The sequence below is a fragment of the Eublepharis macularius genome, chromosome 3 (assembly GCF_028583425.1).
Source record: "Eublepharis macularius isolate TG4126 chromosome 3, MPM_Emac_v1.0, whole genome shotgun sequence".
Taxonomy (NCBI): Eukaryota; Metazoa; Chordata; class Lepidosauria; order Squamata; family Eublepharidae; genus Eublepharis; species Eublepharis macularius.
This window is the reverse complement of record NC_072792.1, coordinates 124,583,609-124,591,811: the sequence shown is the minus strand read 5'-3', so window position 1 is coordinate 124,591,811 and position 8,203 is coordinate 124,583,609. Positions and strand designations below refer to the sequence as shown.

The 8,203-nt window shown below is 50.1% G+C and overlaps 1 pseudogene; it reads right to left on the bottom strand.

Moving 5' to 3' along the window:
* Nucleotides 1-291: 291 nt before the first annotated feature.
* LOC129326266 (uncharacterized) lies at nt 292-5,133 on the bottom strand (annotated as a pseudogene).
* Between the last annotated feature and the right edge of the window lie 3,070 nt (nt 5,134-8,203).

Here is an 8,203-nt window from a genome sequence, read left to right as displayed (position 1 = left end):
TGGGACAAATCCCAATAACTGACCGGCTGCACAACCTATATCTATGTAAAGAGAACAGTAGAAAATAAGAGTGAACCAGAGGCAAAGTGGGCAACCTGCAACAATATACAACGAGTACAAAATACTATAAAGGATATCACTTCATGGGTAAGATCCACCAACGATCTAAGCTTCAGCTGTGGGTAGACTAGTCAGCTTCCGGGGTGACTAGACCAGAGCTTGCTTCGGCTATGGACCCGGCAGCGTCTGGGGTACACGGGTACAGAGTTACTGGAACTGGAGCCTGCGAATCTAGCTGTTCCCGGTAGGCCTGGATCCAAAGGGTATTCTCTTCAGGTGGAGGCAAAGGGGATCATCTGGGTGAGCCTCTGAAACCCAAGGTGCAGCAGCTGGTTTAACATTGGTCCAGTGAACCCATGCTACTATGCCTTCTACCTTGACTGCTGTGGGGGTTGCTAATAACACAACATACGGACCCCTCCACTTAGGCCCCAGGGGAGTTACACGCCAGTCTTTTACCCAAACCTCATCCCCTGGCTGATACTTGTGCACTGGGTTAAACACAGGGAGGGGTTGTTGTTCCCCTACATACTTCCGAAATTGCAGTAACGTTTTGCCCAGTGCCATAACTTGTTCCCTGAGCACTAGATCTCCTAACTGACAGGGGTCTCCAGTTATACCTTGCAAAATAGGGGCTGGCCTGCCGAACATCAGTTCAAATGGGGATAATTTTGTACGCTTATTTGGCCGACAACGAACTTGAAAAAGAACTATGGGCAGGGCTTGAGGCCACTGCAGACCAGTTTCCTAACAGATCTTTGCTAATTGAGTTTTGAGGGTCCTATTCATTCTTTCCACCTGACCACTACTTTGAGGCCTGTATGCTGGGTGCAACTTCCATCGAATTCCTAGCAACCTGGACACACCTTGGACTATTTTGTCAATAAAGCTTGGGCTGTTGTCACTCCCAATTATGGTGGGCAGGCCCCACCTACAAATAATTTCCCGAAGTAGGCACCTAATAACTTCCCCTGCCTTCTCAGTTTTTGTTGGAAATGCTTCTACCCACCCAGAATAGGAATCTACAAACACTAACAGATATCGAAAGACCTGGCACCGTGGCAATTCAGTGAAATCTACTACCAGCGATTGAAACGGCAGAGACCCAGGGGGCTGGAACCCAGGAGGAGGACCTGGCCCTTGTTGGGGATTATTTCTGGCACAGACAGCACAACTTCTAGATACTGCTGCACACAGTCCATGTAACTTAGCAATGTACAAATCCCTGTTTAACAATTCAGCCAACACAGATTTTCCATAATGTGTGGCTTCATGCACAGTCCGCACTACGGCATGAGCAATTGACACTGGGACAAAGAGCCTCCCATCAGGGAATTGGAGCCATCCATGTTGTCGCTGGACGTTCTGTGTACTGGCCCAATCTTCCTCCTCTTGAGAGTATTTAGGGGTCCATTCGGACACTCGGACTTGGAAAACAGGGCATTGAAGAGGAGACGGTTGCAAACATTCTTCCCTAGCGGCTGCCTTTGCAGCTTCATCTGCCCGCCGGTTTCCCTTAGCTACAGGACTTAATGGCTTCTGGTGTGCCCGACAGTGCATCACCACTACCTTCAGTGGGGCATGGACAGCCTGGAGCAACTGCAGAATTTCAGGGCCATTCTTAATTCCCTTCCCAGAGGCGGTGATAAGGCCCTTTTCTTTATATAGTGCCCCATGAGCATGCAGAGTAAGGAAAGCATATTTTGAATCAGTCCAGACATTAACCTTTAGTTCTTCAGCCAGTTGAAGGGCCCTTGTTAAGGCAATGAGTTCCGCCTTTTGGGCAGAGGTATTAGCAGGTAGGGGCTTGGCCTCAATGACTTTCACATGGGTGACAACAGCATACCCTGCACATCTTATTCCCTGGTCAACGAAACTACTGCCATCAGTAAAGTAATCAACGTCTGAGTTCGGCATGGGAACATCAGTCAGGTCCTTCTGGCTAGAATATACTTCGTCCATAGTCTGAAGACAGTCATGTTCTGGACATTCATCACTAACAGGGAGTAGTGATGCTGGGTTAAGGGCACTAGTCACCCCGATCTCAACCTGTGGGTTTTCACACAAAAGCCCCTGATATCTAGTCATGCAGAAATTTGTGAACCAATAGCTCCCCCTATAGTCCATCAGGGCAAGTACTGAATGGGGAACCTTAACACAGACCTTCTGTCCTAAAGTCAGCTTCTGCGAATCTTTAACCAGCTCTGCTGTGACTGCTACTGCACGGAGGCAGGCTGGCCAGCCTTTTGCCACAACATCTAACTGTTTTGACAGGTAGGCTACAGGTCGTTCCCAATTTCCCAGTCACTGAGTTAATACACCAGCTGCAGTGCTGTTTCGCTCATGCACAAAAAGACAGAAGGGCTTCATAAGATCTGGCAGGCCAAGAGCTGGAGCCTCTAACAGTTGTTGCTTTAAAGTTCTGAAGGCTTGCCTCTGCTCTTCTCCCCATAAGAATGGGTCATGTTCTCCCCCCTTTGTGGCTTCATATAGTGGCCGTGCTATCTCAGCAAAATTAGGAATCCCTATCCGACAATAACCTGCAGATCCCAGAAACTCCCTCACACGCCTACGGAACTTGGGTTCTGGAATGGAACAAACAGCTTCCTTACGCTCGTGTCCCAGGGATCTGGCTCCTTCTGATATTTCAAAGCCTAAATACTTTACTCGGGGCTGACATAACTGGGCTTTCTTCCAAGACACTTTATAGCCTGCTTCATGGAGGACTTCAAGTAGCTTCTGTGTAGCTCCATAGCATGTCTCCTATCCCACTTCTACCACCATCAAGTCGTCAACGTATTGAAGCAACACCCCTTGTTCAGGGTCAAGGGGAAAATGAGCTAGGTCTTGGGCCAATGCTTGGCCAAACAACACAGGGCTATTCTTGAAGCCTTGGGGAAGCCTTGTCCAGGTGTACTGTAACTTACGACCTGTATGCTGATCTTCCCATTGGAAGGCAAAGAGGGGCTGGCTAACAGGGGCGAGCCTCAAACAAAAGAACACACCCTTGAGGTCTAAAATGCTAAAGTAGCACGCCCTCTGCGGGACAAGACCTAACAAGGTGTAGGGGTTAGGCACCGTTGGGTGGATTGTTACAGTTCGTTGGTTAACTGCCCGCAGATCTTGCACTGGCCTATAGTCCCCTCCTGGCTTCTTGAATGGCAGCAAAGGGGTGTTACAGGGAGACTGACACTCCCTTAGGATGCCATACTTGAGGAGGTGGTCTAGATGTTTCTGTATGCCCTGTATTGCTGCAGTAGGAAGACGATATTGTCTTATACGGATGGGTTGGGCTCCAGGTTCTTTCTGGATTACTATAGGGGCATGGAGCCTTGCCAAACCTGGGGGATTGTCTTCTGCCCAGACCCCTGGAAATCGATTCCATTCTTGTGAGAGTGAAGGTGATTGTTCACTGTCCCTAATCTGGTAGAGCCTCCATTCTTCCTCTAGTGGGTACTCTAATACGTATGCTCCTGTATCTATGGGACTCATAGCAGGGGAACCGATTCCTAGGGTCACATCTTCTGGTTTTTCAAATGAAATGGTAGCCCGCAATTTAGACAGCAGGTCTCGATCTAGCAATGGGACGGGGCACTGGGGCACATATAAAAACTAATGGCGCGCAACATGTGAGCCAAGATTACAAGTCCGGGCAGCCAGGAAAGATTGTTTCTGGCAAGCCCCTGTTGCCCCCCTTACAACTATTGTTTTTCCTGTGACTGGAGCCACTGGTTGAGTTACAACTGAATGTTCGGCCCCTGTATCTACTAGGAAAGATATATTTTGGCCCCCTACAGAAATTTCGACCATGGGCTCCTGGGGGCCAAGACTGAAGGTGCCCGGTCTGTCCTATGCCTCCCACTCCTCTTCATCTTCAACTTCCCATCTGTATCCATCCTCATTTAGGGCCGCTATGATCTGCCCACGTCTCTCATACAATCCTTCACTTACTACTCCCTGATTCCCGTAACCATCTCTTCTCCCTCGGTAATCACCTTGTCCCCTTCCACGTCCTCTGACATTCTGCAACCTTTCTCTACACTCGTCCTTCCAATGGCCCTCTAGGTGGCAGTAGGCACATTGATTGGGGCCCAGGGGCCTCTGAACCCTTCTTCCAACTCCGGCTCCCCTTCCCTTTCCTCAGGCTGTCCCACGCTGTGGAAATTGCATCAGGGCCACTGCTAACAACTCTGCTTTCTTCTTCATCTTCCTCTCACTTTGCCTCCTTTCTTCCTGCTCCCTATTAATAAAAGTCTTATGTGCTATCTCCAGGATCTGCTCTATATTCATGCCTAAGAAGCCAACTTGTTTCTGTAGTTTCCTTCTTATGTCCCCTGCCGCCTGGCTGACAAAGGTAGTAAGAACCATCCTTTTATTCTCCTCTGCTTCTGGGTCAAATGGCGTGTATTGCTGGTAAACTTCGTAAATTCTCTCTAAAAATGCCCCAGGAGGCTCATTAGGTTTTTGATGGCACTCCTGTATCTTACGCATATCTGTTGCTTACTTCCCTGCCGCCTGTATTCCTTTCAGTATAGCCTGTTGATATATAGCCAATCTGTCCTTATGGTCCCTGTCATTGGGGTCCCACCCTGGATCTTCCACTGGAAAAGCAGCCTTTAATATAGTTTCTTCATCTTCACCATCCTTTTTAAAGGTCAACAACCATTTCTTTGCCCCCTGAATTATACGCTTACGCTCCTCAGTATTAAAGAATGTGATCAAAAGCTGATTGCAGTCCTGCCAGGTTGGCTGGTGGCTATTAATAATTGACCCAAACAGAGTGGTCACTGGCTCAGGCTGTTCCGAGAATGAAGGGGTCTGGGTCTTCCAATTGTATAAATCAGTGGTGGTAAATGGTTGGTAAATAAGCCGGGTTGCTCCTGTCCTAGGGTCTACAGTCTCCCTTAAGGGACAGGTATTAGTGGCCTCTCCTTCTATCGGTGGCATCTGACTCCCCTTCTTTTCTGCACTTTCTCCCTCAGTCTGCTTTTTCTGCACCTGTGACCGCGTCACTGGTGGGGTCGTCCTCCTACTTTCTTCCCCTTCCTCGGGCACATATGGTGGAGGAGACATTTCATCTTCTGGGGCCTGTTGCACTGACTTCGTCTTTGGGCGGAGGCCAACATCGAGTGGAGCTGTGGGGCTGACTGAGGCTCCCCTAGTGGGTAGAACTGGATAGAGACTTCTCTGTGGTTGTTGTCCTCCCGGTCGTGAGCCTGCTTTCCTCCCCCTATCAAGGACCAGGAGCCATGCCTCCCTTTTCTTAGCCTTGCCTTTCTGCCACTTTTTAACTCAGGGTGGGGGGTGCATACAAATATAGTGCCAAGCCTGGGCATACACTATCTGATCATCATGACGTTTGAGAAGAAAATGGTATACATCAAGAGCAATAGACTCTTCAAATGTGCCCTCCGATGGTGATCCTAAATCAAAAGTAGGCCATTCTACCATACATAGGGTTTCCAAAGTTTCAGGAATTACATTTTCCCCTGACTTTATCCAATTCCCATAAACCTCCTGAAAATGTTTCAGTACCAACTCCAGCGGAGTTGGCTTGGAAGATGAACCACCCATAATACACAGAGACCAGACAAGACAGTCTAGGGAAAGTAAACAGCAAGGAGGCAGTAAGGCGTCTGCTCCTCAGGAGACCCTACACACTCGCCTCTGAAATTCACACACTGATCGCCTTGCGACATTCCACTCACATCACACACACGACAAGTTTCCAACCCAAACCTACAGCACCAGCAGGTTTGGATGAGTCCCTCTGACTCTCCTACTTGGGCTGTGCTAGGGGGTGATCAGGCCCCTCTTCGTCCCTAAAAGAGGAACGGTCCCTCAGTTACTATACTCACCAGTCCCAGGACTCCCTCAGGGCAATCGTTCCTGCCTTGTCAACCAGGTCGTTGTTGCCGCAAGGGGTGCCGCCGACAGCCGAGAGAGAGGGTATCCGATTCTGAAAACAGTCGGGTGGCACCCACGGAGTCCCTCTCTCTCCGGGGCCGGCCTGCACCGACTTGAGGGTCAAGGGGGACCCCAAAAGCCTCCTCAAATCCCGGACAAGCCCCCAGGAATGTTGCAGCACCAGGAGTCGTATCGGATTGAGACCAACAAAGATTCAGGAAGGAAAGCAATTTTATTAGCCGGCTAGGACGCAGCGTGACTTCTGCCACTCAAAAGAAATTGAGCCCCCTAACACAAACAGCAACTTGCCTAAATACATTCTTGTCAGGCAGCATACATAACTAAATCACATGCCATAGTTACAGACTTGTCATTGGTTAACTAACATCATGCTACATAACTTGGATACATGTATGAGCTTACAGCTCTGCTAACTTCAAACTGATTCCCTCTGGTAATTTTCCACTCTCTTAAGCTGTGGCCTGCTTCAGCACAAGTGGAGGCTATGAGAGGAGACCTAGCACAAACGGTTTATCTCATGGGACTGATGATGCAAGGACCCACAGGATCCCCGGCTCAATCCGTGCTGGTGACTACCGCACCACCGGTACTGGTGATTCCTGCACCCGCCATGACCACTGTTCAGCCTGCAGCCCTAGCCCCTGCGCCAGTTCCAGCCCCTGGAGTCCCAACTCCAGCAGTCCCAGTCCCAGTGCCAGCACAAGCAGTCCCCGTCCCCATGCCAGCACAAGCAGTCCCAGTGCCAGCAGCGCCCGCAGCCCTTGCACCCCCGGTGATAGTCACACAACCACCTTTGGCACAACCAGGACCACTAGTCCCTGTAGCACCGGGAGCCCCAAGGCCTAGACCACAACCCCGACCCATACCACCTGCGAGACCACTGAGAGTGTACCAGGCTCCTTTGGGGGATGGAACTATTCCCCGTCAAAGGGGGGGAATTTACCAGCCCCTCAAGGGCCCAGAAGACCAGCACCACAGATACTCTTGCAACACCCCCCTCACCTCCAGGCCCCGGCACAGGAGGAGGGACAAGGGGCTGAAATCCCAATGGGATGGATTAAGTTGGAAGCTACGTTTGATGGCAAGCCCCGGAAATTAGGATTCTTCATTGTTGCAGCATTGCAGTTCTTAAACGAGTGGGGACACTTGTTTCCAACAGAGCAAAGCCTCGTCATGCACTTCACGTCCAGGTTGGAGGGGATAGCGGCAGAATGGTATGTAACCCTGTACGATATGGGGGGCCCCAAACTGTGGAATTTACAAGCATTCGTAGCAGCCTTAAGAGCGCAGTATGAAGACCCCCTAGAAAGCGAAAGAGCTCGCACGGAGCTGAAGGCAATCAGACAAGGCTCCAAACCCGTCAGGAAGTATTCGGCCAACTTCAGGCAGCTTGCAGCAAGTGCCCTAACTACCGTGAAGGCGTGAAGATCGAATTGTTCCACAATGGAATGAATCCGGAATTACTGGACCAGGACTTAATGCAAGATGATTCACCCACCCTGTCAGGTTGGATCCAGTTAGTGTGTGAAGTAGAAAATCGCACCCAAGTAGTCCGCTTGGTCAAACAACATCAGTCGGCGGGAGTCAGACGACTTCCCCCACCTCCGGGAAGAGGCAGAGGCACAGGAGGGCCTGGTGTGGCTTGAGGTACTAGAGATACATGCTGGAGACAAGGTTTGTGCCTCCAGTGTGGAAGTAGTGGGCATTTAGCTGCTCAGTGCCCACTCAGAGCACCTATCCAATCCGCTATCGCCCAGCCAGTTCCAGCCCCTCGCATGGGATGTGTAGAGAGGAAACCCCCAGCACAGCGGGGATGATCTGAACCTGGACTAGAAGCTGAGGAAATGAGTGATGAAAATGCCTACCAAGCCCAAGAGTTCGATGTCAGGTACTCGCAATCAGGAAACGAGGAGGATCTGTCGTAAAAAGTCTCCCTCGGCAGATTGAAGAGATGCCCAACCACAAAGAGGTGAGGGAAAGGGGGGCCATGCTATTCATGCCGGTGGTACTGGTGAATCCCAAATGGGGAACTCATGTAAGAGTACAAGCATTAATAGACTCTGGCTGCTCTTGAGATATCATATCCCATGCTCTAGTAAATGGACTAGGATTGGAAATCCATGAACTGGAAAATCCCATAGTATTTGAGCAAATGGTGGCTCCAATATGAACCCAGCTACCTGTGAAACGGAGCCGAAAACATTGGGAAAACATT